A 17,062-nucleotide genomic window follows, 5' to 3' on the forward strand; every position below is an offset into this window, starting at 1 on the left:
ACCTACGGAGCCTAGCTTAAGTCCTGCAGGAATGGTGATTTGGCCTCACCCATCCATAATCCCGGCAAAAAAACCATTTTCTATCAACAAGGCAAAAAGACAAAAGCCATTTAGTTCCGATTTTCTAGCAGCTCTGCAGGAGGCTCGGCTCACCACCCACACACTCTTTTATTAAGCTATAATAAGCCTCAGATGAAAACTGTTGCCATAGGTGAAGCTTACTTTAACATATGGTTGATCCAACTGAAGAAAAACACGTTAAAAATGCATTTTTAAAATCCCAATTTACTTGTATAACGGTTTTTTAAAAATCATTTATCGTGTTTCTGGTCTGCTGATGCATTCCAAATGTTGGGGTATGGAAACTTGTCCATGTCCCAGGGTTACTCGCTAAACTGATAACAAAGGCACTTGGCCCCCATGGAGTTTGGCTTTCAGTGTTTGATTTGATGCAATTTGCAAAAACATAAAGAGGTAACCTGTGGTTTTGTAAACTTGGTTAAGGGCGATATGTTTCTGACTTGAAAGCTAGCTGGGATATTTCTAACACAGCTACTCAAATACCCTCAACCCTCAGCTACAGAAGGCTTTGCCTGGCTCTTAGATGGGGGGTATTCTTCTAGCAAAGCTCTCGGCTTGGCAAGGCAAAGCAGCAGGGGGGCGCAGAGACAAGACAAGGCGACAAAGAAGCCATCAGATTGGGGTGGGGTGGGGTGGGGGTGGGGATGAGTCAGAGCTTCCTCTTGGCTATAAGTGAAATTGGCTAGCTGCGAACACTTAATGAGCTCGCCCTTAATGTCAGGCAGTGTTCTAAATGCTTTCCATGTAGCAGTCATTTAGTCCTCGCTAGGACCCTGTGGGGGGGGGGGTCTTGTCCCCCCCGGGCTAGACTGGCAAACTGAGCCATTGCTGTACAAGGTCACACGGCTCTCGAGTGGACAGTGCTCTTTGATGATGTGGATGTGTGGGCCTAGAAGGCACTCAGTCTCCCTGTGTTCTAGTCCAAAGATGAATGGTTTCTCTTGACCAATCTAGACCAAGGACAGTGATCATCCACCATTTCTCAAACACTGGCCAGAGGCATCCTACTCCCATTCACCTACCTTACCTACAGCCCACCACTGACCACCACAGCAATGTTTACCTTTCACGCACATGCCACTTATTTTATTAAATTTTTAGTTTAATATATTTATTTTAACAGGAAACTTGGATTTCAATAGGAAAACCAATACATTTTGCTATAAATGGAAGTTAATCATTTTTATTTAAAAAGATTTTTTTTATTTCCAAGTAATCTCCACACCCATTGTGGGGCCGGAACTCACAGTCCTGAGATCAAGACTAGCTCGCTCCACCAACTGAGCTAGCCAGGCGACCCGGAAGCTAACATTTTTTTAAAAAAATACATGAAATATCCAGAATAGGCAAATGTATAGAAATAGAAAGTAGATTACTGGTTGCCAGAGGCTGGAGTAGTGGGGGACTTGGGGGATGATGGCTAAGGAGTGTGGGGGTTCCTTCTAAAGTAATAAAAATATCTGAGTGTAATGAAGGATGCCCAACCCCGTGAATATACTAAAAGCCATTGAATTATACACTTTAAATGAGTGAATTGTGTGGGACGTAAATTATATCTTCATAAAGCTGTTTTTCAAAAAGTCTATATGATGCTCTCACTTTAAAATAAAGGAGAAATAAAAGGGAAGTGATTTGTGATTACAAAATACAGTAAATGTCAAATAGTGTTATAAAATTCCACTTAGACCCTGTAGTCTCCCTGCTGACAGTTCTGAGGGCCTAACTTCTTTTTTTTTTTTAAAGATTTTATTTATTTATTTGAGAGAGAGGGTGTGTGTGCGTGCGCGCACAAGGCGGGGAGGGGCAGAGGGAGAGGGAGAAGCAGACTCCCCACTGAGCGTGGAGCCCAACTCAGGGCTCCATCCAAGGACCCTGAGATCATGATGTGAGCCAAAGTCAGATGCTCAACCGGCTGAGCCACCCAGGCACCCCCTAACTTCTTTCTTAAAAAGGGCATCACAAAAGTGGATTCACTCTCACATCCCCTAGGAGTCCTGGGCTATAATGAAAAAGGTAGTCAACAATAAATGGTGGCAAGGATGCACAGAAAATGGAACTCTTATACACTATTGCTGGGAATGTAAAATGGTGCAAGCCCTTTGGGAAACAGTTTGGCTGTTCCTCAAAATGGTAAACATAGAATTACTGCGTGAACTAGCAATTCTGCTCCTAGTTATATTCCCAAGAGAACTGAAAATGTATGTCCACATAGAAAACTTGTACACAGATGTTCATAGCAGCATTATTCTTGATAGCCAAAAAGTGCAAACAACCCCATTTTTTATCTAGCAAATGCTGAACAAACAAAATGTGATATATCCATACAAAGGAGTACTATTCAACCATAAAAAGGAATGGAATCATGACTCATGCTAAAACCTTGAAGAGCCTTGTAAACATTATGCTAAAGTAAAAGAAGCCAGACACCAAAGTGTATATATAGAAAAAAAATTGCTTGATTCCATTGACATGAAATAACCAGAAAAAGGCAAATCTATAGAGACAGAAAAGACGTAAGTGGTTGTCTGAGCCTGGGGAGGGGGGAAATGACTGCTAATGGGCATGAGGTTTCTTTTTGGAGCGATGAAAATGTTCTAAAATTGATTATGGTGATGGTTGCACAACTCTGTGAATATACGGAAAAACGTTAAATTATACAACTTGAACTGTTGAATTGTATGCCATGTAAATTAAGTCACTGTTAAATAAAATAAAGAATTTTTAAATTCCCCTGCCAAAAAAGTAGATTCACGCTGTGACTCAATTGTAATGTCTTGTCTACAAACCATCTAAGACATCTTGCACACCACCAATGCCAAGGATCACATAGCTGGGCGAACATTGTTATTAGGTCTGCCAGAGCTGGAACTTGGAGAAATTCAAATGAGTTACAAACAAGTTTCCTAGGAAAGTGAAGTCCTTAGCTTTTCTCTCCAAAAGTCCATAAGTCTTAGGATTTTATTTTTAATTGCACAAGCTTATCATTTGTTTATTCCTTCAAACCAGCATTTATGGTGCCTCTGCTATGAGCCAGGCACTGTTCTAGACCATGAGTGTAAAGAGGTGAGTAATTCAAAGGAGGTCCTTGTCTTTATGAAGTTGATGTTCTAGAGAGGAAAACTCCTCCAGAGATAGAATAAATTATAAAAGTTTATAAAATGATGACAGAGTATCACACGTCATGAAGAAAATAAATTAGGTTAATGGGATAGAGGAAGATGAGGGATAGGGAGAGGTGGACTGCTATTTAATAAAGAAGCTGAGTTTGAGGAGAGCCGTAAGTGAAATAAAGGAACAGGCCATGCCAAACCCTGCAGGGAGGAGCTAAGGCTGCAGGACCGGGTATACTCAAGGATCAGGAAGAAGGGTGGTATGAATGAAGAATAAGCAACTGGCAAAGGGTAGGAGATGAGGCCAGTAAGATGGGTATTTGGGACCTAACCGGTTACAAGGGCTTGGATTTCATAGTCAGTGTGAAGGGAAACCATGAAAAAGGTTCTGTAGTGGGGGTATGCACGATTTTACAAGGTCACTCTGCCTGCTGTGTGAATGGATCACAAGAGGGGAAAATGGAATCAGGGAGTCCAGGGAGAAGGTCCGGCAGTTAAGACAGGCGAAAGAGGGAGGCAGTGTGACCCACAGTGACCCACAGTGGTAGCAAAGGAAATGGTGAGAGAGGACAAACACACACGACTTCCAAAGGTAGAGCTGATGAAAACTTCCTGCAAGTTTGATGGCATGTATGAGAGAAAGGAACAAGCAGGTTTCTGGCCTAAATGAGGGAACAGACATCAGATAGAAGTGCTTAGAACAGGGGCCAACAACTGAAAAGGTGCTCAAAACATGAAGCACCATCTTGCACATCAACATCACCGATGTCATTACAACCACGGTGATTATCACAATTTCCATCATCCCCACCACCATGGTCATTCCAAGTGCCACCAACATTTCCATCACCACCGCAGCACGCTCAAGGGCAAGGGGGTACGTGGCACAAAGGGTAGAGGAAGCCACCCGAGGAACAAGTCTAGGTCAAAGACACCTGCAGCCCAATCAAGGGACTGGTTCTGGCCAAGCACCAAGGACGGGCTGACCTGTCCCGGAACACTGCCTAAGTGACAGGGCCCTAGGGCATGCCCACCACCTCTCTCTCCCAACCTGTCCCCCACACATATTTAGGTAAGCTTCTTTTCGTGGTTATGGTCTCTTCAGGGACTCCTGTCTTCACTGTCAGGCTTGCGCCTGGCCCCATCCTAGTCCGGTCCCTCTGTGGAGCATGCCTCCCCTCCCCCCACCCCAAACGGCCTTATGCATCTTGCAAAATTCCTGATGTGTATGCGGAACATTCATGTCACTGAGTATTACAGTATCTACAAAATGCAGCAGTATGCTCAGCGCCAGCACTGACCTATAGCTGGCAGAGTCTATAAATGGAATCTTCAAAATATAAATATATTAATTGTACTTGCAAATCTCTAACCCCTAAGTAACCTTATGCCTGAAATACCTCTAAGCCTCTTAATCCTCAGTGCTACTTAGCTTCCTACCAGAGGACTATTGAGGGACCACCTCTTCAGGGTCAAGGAAAAAGAATCCCTACTTAGGTACTTATCAGCAGGAAGGTCAGGAAACAGATGGAAGATCAAGTTCAAGAAGAGAGAAGCATGCACGAGAAGGCTCCACAGTCTCTGGGTGAGCCTTAATGGTGACATACAACTACTCACCATTCTAGCAAACCCCCAATGTACGTTAAACAGCCTCTCAGCTCTTGGAAACCCATGGCCTAGCATTTCTTCTCCAAATACCGCAATGTTATATAATACGATTGATCTCAGAATTCCAGTGTAAAATCCTAGAACAGAAGGATCTCAGAGCTAGAGTCTACCTTTTTACTTCCAGACAAGAAAGGGGATGTCTACCTAGTGGTAGGATAGCTCAGGATCATTTTTCTTTAAACGTGGCTTTAAAAACACTAATTTGTTCTTGCAAAACGCTCATGACTTGTTTTCAAAGTGGAACATGAGCTCCAGACACCACTTCTCTCAGTCCCTGGCCAGCACCAAGTGCTTTCTTTCCTGGGTGGGGCGGCCACTGCACTGTGATCATCTTGCTAAAGAGAGCAAATCCCTTCATCTAGGATCAAATCCATGCCAATATTTTGGGGACCTGTATGAGCGTGGGGAGGAAAGAGAAATGATGACTTTTATCCAGTGAACAAAACTCCTTATAATTAGGTTGGTGGTTTCTATGGTAACAAGGAGCTGACTCTTTTATTTGAAATAAAAAATAGCAACACTGCAGCTGTCCTTGCCGTCCGGACGCTCCAAAGCAAATGAGAGATTTGATTTCACATTTGCTGTGACTGCTGAGGAGTTTCAACTACGTATTTTACTTGCCGTCAAGTTTTGGCGAGACGCTGCGTCCCAAATCCCCCGAGAAAACAGGTGTGAAAAACACAAGCAAACAACAACCAAAACAAAATCACGTTCCCTCTCTGCAACCAACCGGCTGTTTGTTTCCTTCTTCCTCCTTGTCATAAGAAACCACTGAGCCACCTCCTTGAAGAATACGGTGGGTGGTGGTTCCCCTTGAAAAGTCATTGGAGCTCTCCGAAATATATTTTCACGTTCATAATAACAGCATCCCCTGTGATTGAGGACTTTACTGGCTGCCAGGTGTAGGGCCAAGGGCTTTCCCTGAACCATCTCATAAAATGCTCACAGCAACCCTATGAGATCAGTCCTGTTATCACCTCCATTTTAATGATAAGGAGGTGTAAGAGGTGAAGGAACTTGCCCACTGCCAGTAAGAGCTTAGTGTCCATCCCAGTTCTAGCTGATGGCAAAGACCACACTTTGCAGGGACGCCTGGGTGGCTCAGTCTGTTAAGCGTCTGCCTTTGGCTCAGGTCATGATCCCAGGGTTCTGGGATCGAGTCCTGCATCGGGATCCTTGCTCAGTGGGGAGCCTGCTTCTCCCTCTCCCTCTGCCTGCCGCTCCCCCTGCTTGTGTGTGTGTCTCTCTCTCCCCCTCTCTAACAAATCCATAAAATCTTAAAAAAAAAAAAAAAAAAGAAAAAAGGCGAAGCTTTGCAGTGGCCACGTGATACTATCTTCTGTCTTTACTGTCATTTTATTTTTTATTTTTTTTAAAGATTTTATTTATTTGTTAGAGAAAGAGAGAGTGGGTGAGAGAGAGTGAGCGAGAGTACAAGCAGGGGGAGCTGCAGGCAGAGGGAGAAGCAGGCTCCCTGCCGAGCAAGGAGCCCAATGCGGGACTCGATCCCAGGACCCTGGGATCATGACCTGAGCCGAAGGCAGCCACTTAACTGACTGAGCCACCCAGGTGACCCTTTACTGTCATTTTATAACCGACACCAAAAAATATCATTTACTAGGTGGAGGCCCTGTCTGAAATGCCCTACAGAGAACAATCAACCTTAGAGGCCCCTCCAGCTCGTCTCTAGGAACGACCACTTTCCCTCTCTCTCTCCATCCCACATGGTGCCAGCATGCCTGAAGAGACATAGGAAATGATTTTCTCTCGGGAGGACCTGCCTGTAGTCCACACACAATAGTCAGAAAAGCCAATCATCACATCATCAGAGGGCTGTGTCCTCACAGTGGGATACACCGCTTGCTAGGGGCCAAGAGACCAGGGAGGCCTCAAATAGAAGGTGGCTCTTGAGCTAAGACTTGAGGGAATAGTAGATGTTGCTCAAGCTACACAGGGACAGAGAGAGCCTCTTTGGCAGAGAAAATGACTGGATGGCGAATCCAAGGTGGGGAAGGGAAAGGTGCCGTCAGGGAGTCCTTGTTGTAGGGCATGGCTGGGAAGGGCCAGGGGAGCTCAGCAAAGTCCATGAAATGAAGGGACTTCCATGTCTCGGCAGGCTGAGGGCCGTCCATGAAAGAGGGAGAGAGGGAATGATATGCACAGGGAGGGCATAGGCTTCCCTATGTGATATTCTAGAAATCTGAATAAATTGCTTCTGGTTGTATACAGCTCTGGGGACTGAACCACATGGACTGTGGAATTATCAGCATTACCTTTGATTATCCACCCTACATGACTGCCTCTAGCAAGAGACCATGAATTCCTTAAGAACAAGAGTTGTATCTTATTCATCCTTATCCTGAGTCTAGTAAAAGACCCAGCATACAACAAAAATTTAACAGACACCAAATGAATGAATGTAAGTGGTCACCAAACACATGTTCTTTGACATATAAATATTAATCACTGATGACTATGTGTCAACCCTCACTATAAACCAACTGCTGTGCACAGCACTTTATATGCATCATCTCATTTAATCATCATACTCACTATATGGAGAAGATACAATAGTAGCCTCATTTTATAAACACAGAAAATGAGGCAGCCCAAATCCACAGGGCTAGTCAATGGCAGAGTCAGATCTGGAGCCATGTCTGCATCCTCTCGCGGCTTATACTGTCAGCAGGCTGTGGTGAAAAAGCCAATTTGAATGGTTACAGCAACAGCAGAAGCTCACTGACTGACTAGTGCCAGGCACATAGTAGATACACAATTATGTTGATTGGAGCAATGATTAAAAACCTGCTGTGTGCAACATACTGGAGTATGTTCAAAGATCAGGGGCTCCCTGGTTGCTGATGATTGAGGAACTCCTCCCAAAATGATTTTGGAAGTGGGGGAGGGCTGGGATTCCTGTGGCAAGAGTCATTCTCCTATAGAAACAGAAAAATGATTCCTCTGTAGCTTTTTATAACAGTGCTTTGATATATTTTGCCTGCTCAGCACCTTTCCTTCTTTTCAGTGATAAACTGACCTTGAATTAGCTCTGGGGTGCCATGCCCTTCCCCTGTCTCCACTCAAGCAGTTTGGATGGGCTCGCCGAGAATCCTGATCCAGGGGAGGTATGTGACCCAGATCTGGCAAATCCAAGCATTTAATCTGTTTGGCCACAGTTCACACAATCCAATCAGAGCCAATCCTGAGAATTTTCCCTGGGGCTACACAGAGAGCCAAAATCTTGGGTGAGGCTGGTGGGGGGGGGGGGAAGGGAGGGAAGGGGGCATTGAGAAGAGGTTTAACAAGGGCCTACCGTCTGACTCACAAGGGTGGAGACCATGTGACAGCAGAGCCAAGTAATGGAGAGATCCGTATCCTAAAGATGTCCTGGAGCCTTTGCATGCAGCCTTGTCTGGGTATTTTGATAACCTCAACCAATAAATTCTCAGCCTTGTGCATAAACCCCTTTAAAATTGGTCTCTGGCACTTGCAACCTAGAGCCCAGACAAATACAACTCCACTATAAGGAAGTGATGCAGGATGGCGAGCGGGCACATGTGATCCCAGAGGAGTGGCGAAAACATGGAGGGGAAGTTGTGCTCAGTTACTCCTGAGGGTGCATTTTATTTACTGCATTAAGGCTCATTCTATAAGATGGTATTAAAGCCCCCTCTCAACTCCTCCAGGTAGAGCAGTTACCTAATTACTGCCCCAGCGCACTACAGTAGATTCAGAGCCTTGGAGACAGGGAGTTAATGCAGCTTCCAAGGAAGATAAAACAGGACAGAAATTCATTCATTCAATAAATATTTATGGAGCGTCTTCTACCAGGCACTGAAGCTAACATTTGCAGAAAAATTATCTCATTTACTTCAAAGGGGAATTCAGATATCTTTCAAGTTAAACTTCACTGATCCGTAAGACAATTAAGGGAAGGGAAAAAAGACAGCCCTCCCCTCCACCACCTGCCCCAAGCACTAGAAGGAAAGGTTTGGAGAGCTAAGGGTGGCTTAAGAGGTATTCGGAAGTAAATGAGAATCTACAGCATATGCAAAGGAAGAAGGGGAAACTGACGGGATTACAGATTTGAATGCTTTCTGCAAAGAGGAAAGATCCCCCCAAGACAGACGGAAGAGGGAGACCAAATACCCATGTCAGAAGGAAGAGGTAGGGTGGAGGGCTTTGCTAGAAAGAATACAGCTGACGTGCTTGGTCCAGGGAAGCTAAACCAGACACTGCAGGAAGCAGCCTGCAGGAATCCGCATCTTCCTCAGGGTCACCAGGTTCTCCTGCAAACAAAATGATTGAGGGCCTTAGTGCTCGGAGAACCATTCTGCAACATGACTTTGAGGAAGAGAGCTCTGAACTTGGCAAACACAGGCATCTCCGCTCCATCAGTCTCCAATACCTACAGGAGCACCTCAACACTCTTCAGAGTCGCAGATCGTCATTGAAAGGCCGCTGCTCTGAAAGGCCCAGAAATCAGTGCCAGAGCCTACAGGATTCACTGGTCCACAGAGGGGGCAGGAACAAAGAGGAAGTTTCCTTAATGGAGCAACTATCTGCTGACTCAACGTCTTAGGCTTCAAATTTTTTCTTTCTTTCTTTCTTTTTGGGCAAATTTTACTTGCTCCTCCCAACAGTTATAAACAAAACACACCAACCTCTTGCCTCATAAACGGAACAGTAAAAGGCACATTTTACAGCAGTGCCGTCCAAACAGAAATAAATGCAAGTCCTGTATGTGACTTGAAATGGTCCACTTGTCATCTTTAAAAAATAACACCCTCAACCAAGTTTACCAGGAAGTTACAGTTAGACAAGTAGACGCACAATACCATCGCCATATACGATCGATAAAAAATTAGGAATGAGATAGTTTCCACTGTCTGTAGCATAGAAGACTTCCAACTCCAGTGTGATTTCTCACTCAGAGCACATCTTAGGCAGGATGAGTCACACTTGGGGTGCCTGGGTGACTCAGTGGGTTAAGCGACAGACTCTTGATTTCGGCTTGTGAGATCGAGCACCACGTCGGCTTCAGGCTCCGTGCTCAGCAGGGAGTCTGTTTGAGATTCTCTCTCTCCCTCTCCTTCTGCCCCTCACCCTGCTCACACACTCTCTCTCTCAAATAAATAAATAAAATCTTAAATAAAAAATAAAAAAGAAATAAAAAAAGGATGAGCCACACTTCAAGTATTCAATAACCGTATGTGGTGGGTGGTTACCATACCGCACAGCATAGGTCTACGGAGCGGGGGTGGCAACATTTCCAGCCAAGACCCAAATTTCCTAACAAGAATTCCAAAATGAATGTATTTGAGGAAAAAAGAAAATAAAGGCAATGAGACTATGCTACAGTATCACTAAAGAACCAGCCAATAGGCACACAGATATTTCCAATATTACATTTTTTAAAAAGCTATTAAAACCATTATGATAAAAGCCATCTCCATGACAAGGACTAGGGGACCAGACTGACACCCAGCTACCCCTTTTCCATGGATTCACAGAATCAAGGACCCCCACGTGCTTTCTGTGATCTCCTACTGGAGGCTTCACTTTCAATTCAATGCATTCCCTCCTGGGCAGAAATCAACATGATACATTTCCTCCCCGGAAAACGTGAAGTTGCTGGCCACGTAAAACAGAATCAATTTGCACAGAGTAGGGTGAAAAAATATTCAGTCCCTCAGAGGTAGGAGACTAAGAAAGAGATTGGAGCCATAAACGCCGGGGCTAAAATCCTGCTTCTGCCTTTCCCGGTGGGGTTTGGACTTCAGGCAAATGACCTAATTTTTGGATGCCTCAATTTCTTCATCTGTAGGATGGGAATAATCACAGTAGCTACCTTCAGGCCGATTTCATGAGTCAATACTTATGAATGTTTCCCATGTGGTGCAAAGAGGTCCATGTGCCATGAGGCACAGAGTACTCAATACAGGGTAAGTGACATTATCAACATTACTATATAATAACTTCTAATAAAAAAGGCACTCGGGCGCCTGGGTGGCTCAGTCGTTAATGACCTTCGGCTCAGGTCATGATCCCAGGGTCCTGGGATCGAGTCCCACATCGGGCTCCCTGCTCGGCAGGAAGCCTGCTTCTCGCTCTCCCACTCCCCCTGCTTATGTTCCTGCTCTCGCTATCTCTCTCTCTGTCAAATAAATAAATAAAATCTTTAAAAAAAAAAAAAAAAAAGGCACTCATGTGGAACTTGTTACCGGGGCTGGGTGGGACCAAGTGAGGCGCTCACCTTGGATGCAACATTTAAGGGGGCACCACGAAACTCAGCAATCAAGAAAATGATGTTTTGATGCAGTATCTTAAAAAATCAAATTTAATGCAAAAACAGGTGACACTGAACGAGATCATCAAAGTTTTTAAATAAAAACAAGATTACTATTCCTGAATTTCCCCCCTTCTGCCCCCGGCTTCTGTCTGGCTCGGCAGGGCACTGTTAAAGTGCAGTCTTTCCATAAAGTTCATTTATCCAAAGTTTTGATGTTTTATTCTCATGCCAGGAAGGTGGGGGATGACCCCGAACCCCAGGCCCTTGAACTCATGGGAAACTTGGAAGCTCCTGGTCCCCCAGCACCTCGTGTCACTCTGGGACGGGATGGGAGAAAGGAGACCGGAGTCCCAGGATGAGTGAACTGCATCCAGGGCCCAGCCACAAGGTTCACCACGAATGCTATGTATTTCCTACGATAAGGACAGTCCTGAAGGCGCAACCATCCAGCAAGCCCAAGAAAGAGTGCAAGGCACCAGACAAAGGTTTGAGGGAGCAGTCAGGCCCCCCTGGTCATTCGCAGTATTATCTTCTCCCCTTCTTCCCTGGAGGCCTCCTCACAGAACCGGCCCCACTGAAGGGACCTGCCTCTCCCCTTCACCTTCCCTCAGTTAACCGCAGCAGAGATCAGTTGCTGCAGAAACTGAATCTCCTCCAGACAAAGATGCTTTAAATGGCAAATAAATACGGTATGTGGGAGTAATCAAAATCAGCGCGATGCAAGCCTCCCTTCGAGCTCAGATTATTTTAAAGCATGAGCAGAATTGTCAATGAACTGTAAAAGAAAGAAGGGTGGAAGAAGCAAAAACAGAAACCCACCACCAGCCTGGCGTTGTTGGGATGGGAAGATAGTTTACATTCTTGCTAACCAGAGCTGAATCTCTGACCGTCAGGGAGGCGGCGGAGGCCCTGCCTCCATGGCCCTCTACACCATCTTAAGTTTCAGCAACCTAAGTTGGCTACAGTCACGCTTCAGAGGTCAAGTGCAATCAGAAAGCTGCTAAATACAGAACATCATTGAGGAGAAAATGTGTTCTTCTTTCCACAGCTCTGTGCCTTTTACAGTTCACTTCAGAAGGCTCAACTGTATTGTTCCCGTTTGGTGTTAGGGAAATGTCTTCTCTTTACTGGCTCCAAGAAAGGACAAGAGAAACCCATAGAACACCCAAGGATGTGTTTCTGCAATATGGCTGCCTCCCTCCGTGTGATGTCTAATTTGGTCCAGGCTCTCTTCTGGCCCCGGGGGATTCTGGGAGGTGTGATCTTTTCTTTTTTGACTGTACAAACTGTTCCTGTCTAGTTACTGCACTCGTGTGGTTTCTCATGAGGGTCCAACAGTCACCAGGAGCTCTACATCGCAAGAACAAGACCACAGTTTAAGAGAACTCCAGCTCAGAATTTGGGGTTCTTCATCCGAGCAGGGTTACCAGCTTCCACGTGAGGCTTGCATAGGAGTCTACACAAGGTCCCATGTGTCAGGACCCAACCTTCTCATTTTTTCAAAATGTTCCTTCCAATGCCCCAAGGATGAAGAAAAACAATTGCTTTCAGTACTTTAGATTATTAAATTCCTAGCTACTGAAAGAAAATTCAAATTCCCTCTTCTAAGGGGGCCCCTACGGAAGAATGAGAACGTATCCTTACAACATTTTTCTTTACAAAATACAGTCATCTCACCTTAGTGCCCACAATGAAATATGTTTTAATTTTCACTTTAGCTCCTCACAGTAACACAGTTCTATAACACAGTATCAAAGATACACACATTCCAAGCTGTAGAGGCAAAGCTTTGGCAGAGAGCAGAGAAATTTTACCCTGAATTACGGAGAATCAGGAGTGAAACTAAGGAGGCACCTGGATCGTTTTCCTTCTAGTTAGACATTCTACACTTTCATCTGCATTTCTCAAAAGGTGCTTCACATATATGTTTCGAGAAGTTAATAGATACACCCTGAAAGAAAGAAATAAGGAAGGAAGGAAGGAAAGAAAGAAAGAAAGAAAGAAAGAAAGAGTGGTTTGATGGCCAAGAAAGTTTAGTAAAAATACCAAATCTTCTTCTAGAGAATTTGTGAACATGTTAACATATTAAACATATGTTAACATATTAAAAGTTCTGTCTTCCAATAAAAATAAAACAAATTGATAAATTCCAACCTCTTTGACTTGGTGTAACGCCATATTTCCCAAATAGTGGGAGCCTACCTCAAAGTGTTTTCCATCTTCCCATTTGTGCTTTCTTGGTCACATCTGGATTGGAATTTCACCATGAAGATGGTCTCAAACAGGCTCCCACAGATACTTTGTGTGGAAAGTATAGATAACAAAGCCCCTTTTCCAGTTTAACGAATACTTCTTTTCACCCTGAGTTTTTCAAAGCCCTGGTTTCTTCAATAGGAAAATGAGGATAATAAATTTCATCTTCCTAAGGTCGCTATGAAGATTAAAGGGGATAATCCCATCAAACACTTGGCATACTGAAGGGCAGATAGTCAGAACATAGCAAAAGTTAGCTGCTATTGCTAGGACGACCACCACTATTATGAATTTCCACCCTGGGTTTATCATAACCAGAAGTATCTGCCAGGCTGGTTGTACATGGAGCTAGGAGCTGTCCCCAGAAATTCAGCCAGGCATAGGATTGGCCCCCATTTCTCTGTCTTCCCACCTTCCCTTAGCTCTCACTCTGCCCCCACCCCTCCATCCTGAATCATAACTTCTTTCCCATCCAACACCACTTCCCATGCACAAATCCCCCACCGACCCCCTACTTCCCCTCTGATCCTCAAAAGCCTTCAGTAGGGACATTGGGAAGAGAAAGTGAGAAATGGCTCAGAACCACAAGAGACCAGGAGGAAAGAACCCAGAAAGCCCTCTCCTGGTTTCAAAAGGAGGGCAAATTGACCTGTATTCCACAGCTAAAGGCGCATTCTCCATTTTACTCTGTGACATTTCCCTTTTGCTGAGGCTTTGATTTGTGACTAAATAATTATGTTTAATAATGATTCCCGGGGAAGTTTCAACGATACAAGCCAATAAAGATCTGATCTGATTAAAATTACCAAGTCTTAGAGGCACCAACTTCTTTTCTGGAAGGCAGTCGACAAATTAGGTTTCTTTCACCTACAGCCACAAACAAGGATGATTTAATGACTTACGACTCAGACTCAACAAATGTTTGCTAAACAGTCCATTTTGTAATTCTATCATCTCAGGCACATTTTTCTTTCAAATGCTAATATGAATTTAGGGGTTATGATTGGGATAAATACCCCTTTTCATGTTCTTATTTGGGCTGCTGATGATTATCAAACAGATTCAAAAACACCCGCTTCCGCCATGCTGTACTCAAAGGCCATTTATTTTACTCTTAAACCAGTGAACAGAAATCAAACACTTTTATAGATTTATAGTCTCCCTTGAGCCAACACAGAGCACTGTGAAAAAAATATTTTAACCAAGTTAGAGGTAAGAACAGATATCAAAGCAATTATAATATTAAACACACAAAAGCCAGCAGACATCCGATGCGGCCAGAATCTCAAGACTGAAAAAGTTATTTTGCCAAAGAAAACCAAAAGAAAATCTCAAAAGGTAGCAATTTGTAAGACAAGAACATCAATCAACTTCAAAAAGCTCCGTGCTCACATGTACGTGACCACGAAATGCTACATTGGACAAATGTTAGAGGTTTGTCTCGAAACCACAGAAGCAAAAACACTAAAGCACCAGGGCTGGGAATAGATTCCCAGAGAGCCAGCTGGGTGTAGCAATCTGGTCCAAAGGAGGGTGGAACCACCTTTAAAAAGATACCACGTGAGCTTGTATAAAAAAAGAAAGAGCAGAACTGATACGAATGGGGGAGAGACCCCTTCATTTTGGCTTAGAAACTTATTACATCTTCATTAAATGTGTTTATAATGTTTGTCTTGCAGTAAACAGATGGACTTTTTCCAAATGCCCTTAGGTCCGACCTGTGGGCCACTATGGGAGCTTTAATGAGGACACCTAGCTGATGGGGGGGGGGGCGGTTTAAGAGGGTGGGGGGTGTGGATGAGAACCTGCCTCAGAGGAGGGGACACTGGGCACGCGGCTGAGAATGTAGTGACCGGGCCATCTTCCTGCAAAAGGAGGGTCGAAAAGACTGACACACAAGGTTGGCTTTGGGTGGCAAGCATGAACAACCGTATCTACTGTTAAAGTATGGAAACACTTGGCAAACAGCCACTTCTCCAAAACCCTCCCCGAAGCAGCCCCACCAGCACCCAAGGGTTAATTCCGAGCCCTGAAGGGAACCTCCAAAGGCCCATTTCCAGTGCGAGGGCCAGTATTGGTCATGAATTCCAGGCATCTGTGCCATGGCATTTATCAAATATTTTTAATATCCTTCCTGTGTACATGACATTTCACCATCTTACTCCAAGGGTGGAAAAAGGATGAACCCACCACCTAGGAACTTACAGGGGTAAATACTGCTTTATAAGATCCCGGAGAAATGAGATCAAGGTCTTGAGGCACACCCAATTTTACTGTACTCTGTAGATACCGCATCTTTTATAAACTGAAGGTTCGTGGCAACCCTGATCTAGCAGGCCCTTCGGTGCCCATTTTTCCAACACCATTTGCTCACATTGCCTCTCTGTGTCACATTCTGGTAATGCTCACAACGGTTCCAACTTTTCCATTATATCTGTCCTAGTGATCTGTCATCAGTGATCTTTGATGTTCCTATTGTAATTGTTTTGGGACCCCATGAACAGAGCCCATGTAGGATCAGAAACTTAGTCAGTAAATGTTATGTGTGCAGTCTGACTACAGATGAGGTAGAAACAGTAAGAGAAATAGAATTTGAAGTGGAGCCTGAAGACAGGACTGCATTGCAGAATCTCGTGATCAGACTTTAATGGATGAGGAGTTGTTACTTATGGGGGAGCAAAGAAAGTGGTTTCTTCCTTTTTTTTTTTTTTTTTAAAGAAAGTGGTTTCCTAAGATGTCATCTACTCCTGGTGAAGATGCTGTGACGACTGTTGACATGACAACAATGGATTTAGAATATTACATCAACCTGGTTGATAAAGCAGTGGCAGGGTTTGAGAGGACCGACTCCGGTTTTGAAAGAAGTTCTGTGGGCAAAATGCAGTCAAACAATATCGCAGGCTGCAGGGAAGTCGTTCGTGAAAGGAAGAGTCCATTCATGTGGCAAACTTCATTGCTGTCTTATTTTAAGAAATTGCCATGCTGCCCCAACCTTCAGCCACCGCTGTCCTGAGCAGGCAGCACATCAACATGGAGGCAAGACCCTCTACCAGCAAAAAGGGTATGACTCGCTGGAAGTGCAGATAATGCTAAGTTTTAGCATTTTATTTAGCAATCAAGTATTCTTAATTAAGGTATGTATATTGTTATTTTAGATATAATGTTATTGTACACTTAATAGATTACAGCATGGTATAAACATAACTTTTAAATTTTTAAATGTTTTTACTTAAATTCCACTTAGTTAACAGTATAACATCAGTTTCAGGTATACAGTACAGTGATTCAGCACTTCCATACATCACCTGGTGCTCATCACAAGTGCCCTCCTTAATCCCCATCACCTGTTTCACCCATCCCCCCACCCACCTCTCCCCGGGCAACTATCAGTTCTCTATAGTTAAGAGTCTGTTTCTTGGTTTGCCTTTCTTTTTTTTTTTTTTTTCCCCCCTTTGCTCGTTTGTTTATTAAATTCCAAATAGGAGTGAAATCGTGTGTATTTGTCTTCCTCTGACTTATTTAGCATCATACTCTCTAGCTCCAACCATGTTGATGCAAATGGCAATATTTTATTTTTTTTATGGCTGAGTAAATTTGGGTGTGTATACACACACACACACACACACACCCATCTTCTTTATCCATTCATCAGCTGATG

General features: G+C 44.0%; 1 protein-coding gene and 1 long non-coding RNA gene across 2 annotated transcripts in view; one reads left to right on the forward strand and one right to left on the reverse strand.

Annotated features, from left to right (window-relative positions):
• PRICKLE2 (prickle planar cell polarity protein 2) overlaps nt 1-17,062 on the reverse strand; it is a 316,927-nt gene that overhangs the window by 252,904 nt on the left and 46,961 nt on the right. The window lies entirely within an intron of this gene.
• The window catches only part of LOC145716792 (uncharacterized), a 412,414-nt gene continuing 406,262 nt past the window's right edge, over nt 10,911-17,062 (forward strand). The window contains exon 1 of the long non-coding RNA XR_014139688.1: nt 10,911-11,069. This is a non-coding gene — a long non-coding RNA (uncharacterized LOC145716792). The remainder of the gene's footprint in view (nt 11,070-17,062) is intronic.

Source organism: Leptonychotes weddellii, chromosome 1 (assembly GCF_054177405.1).
Source record: "Leptonychotes weddellii isolate Sample4059 chromosome 1, ASM5417740v2, whole genome shotgun sequence".
Taxonomy (NCBI): Eukaryota; Metazoa; Chordata; class Mammalia; order Carnivora; family Phocidae; genus Leptonychotes; species Leptonychotes weddellii.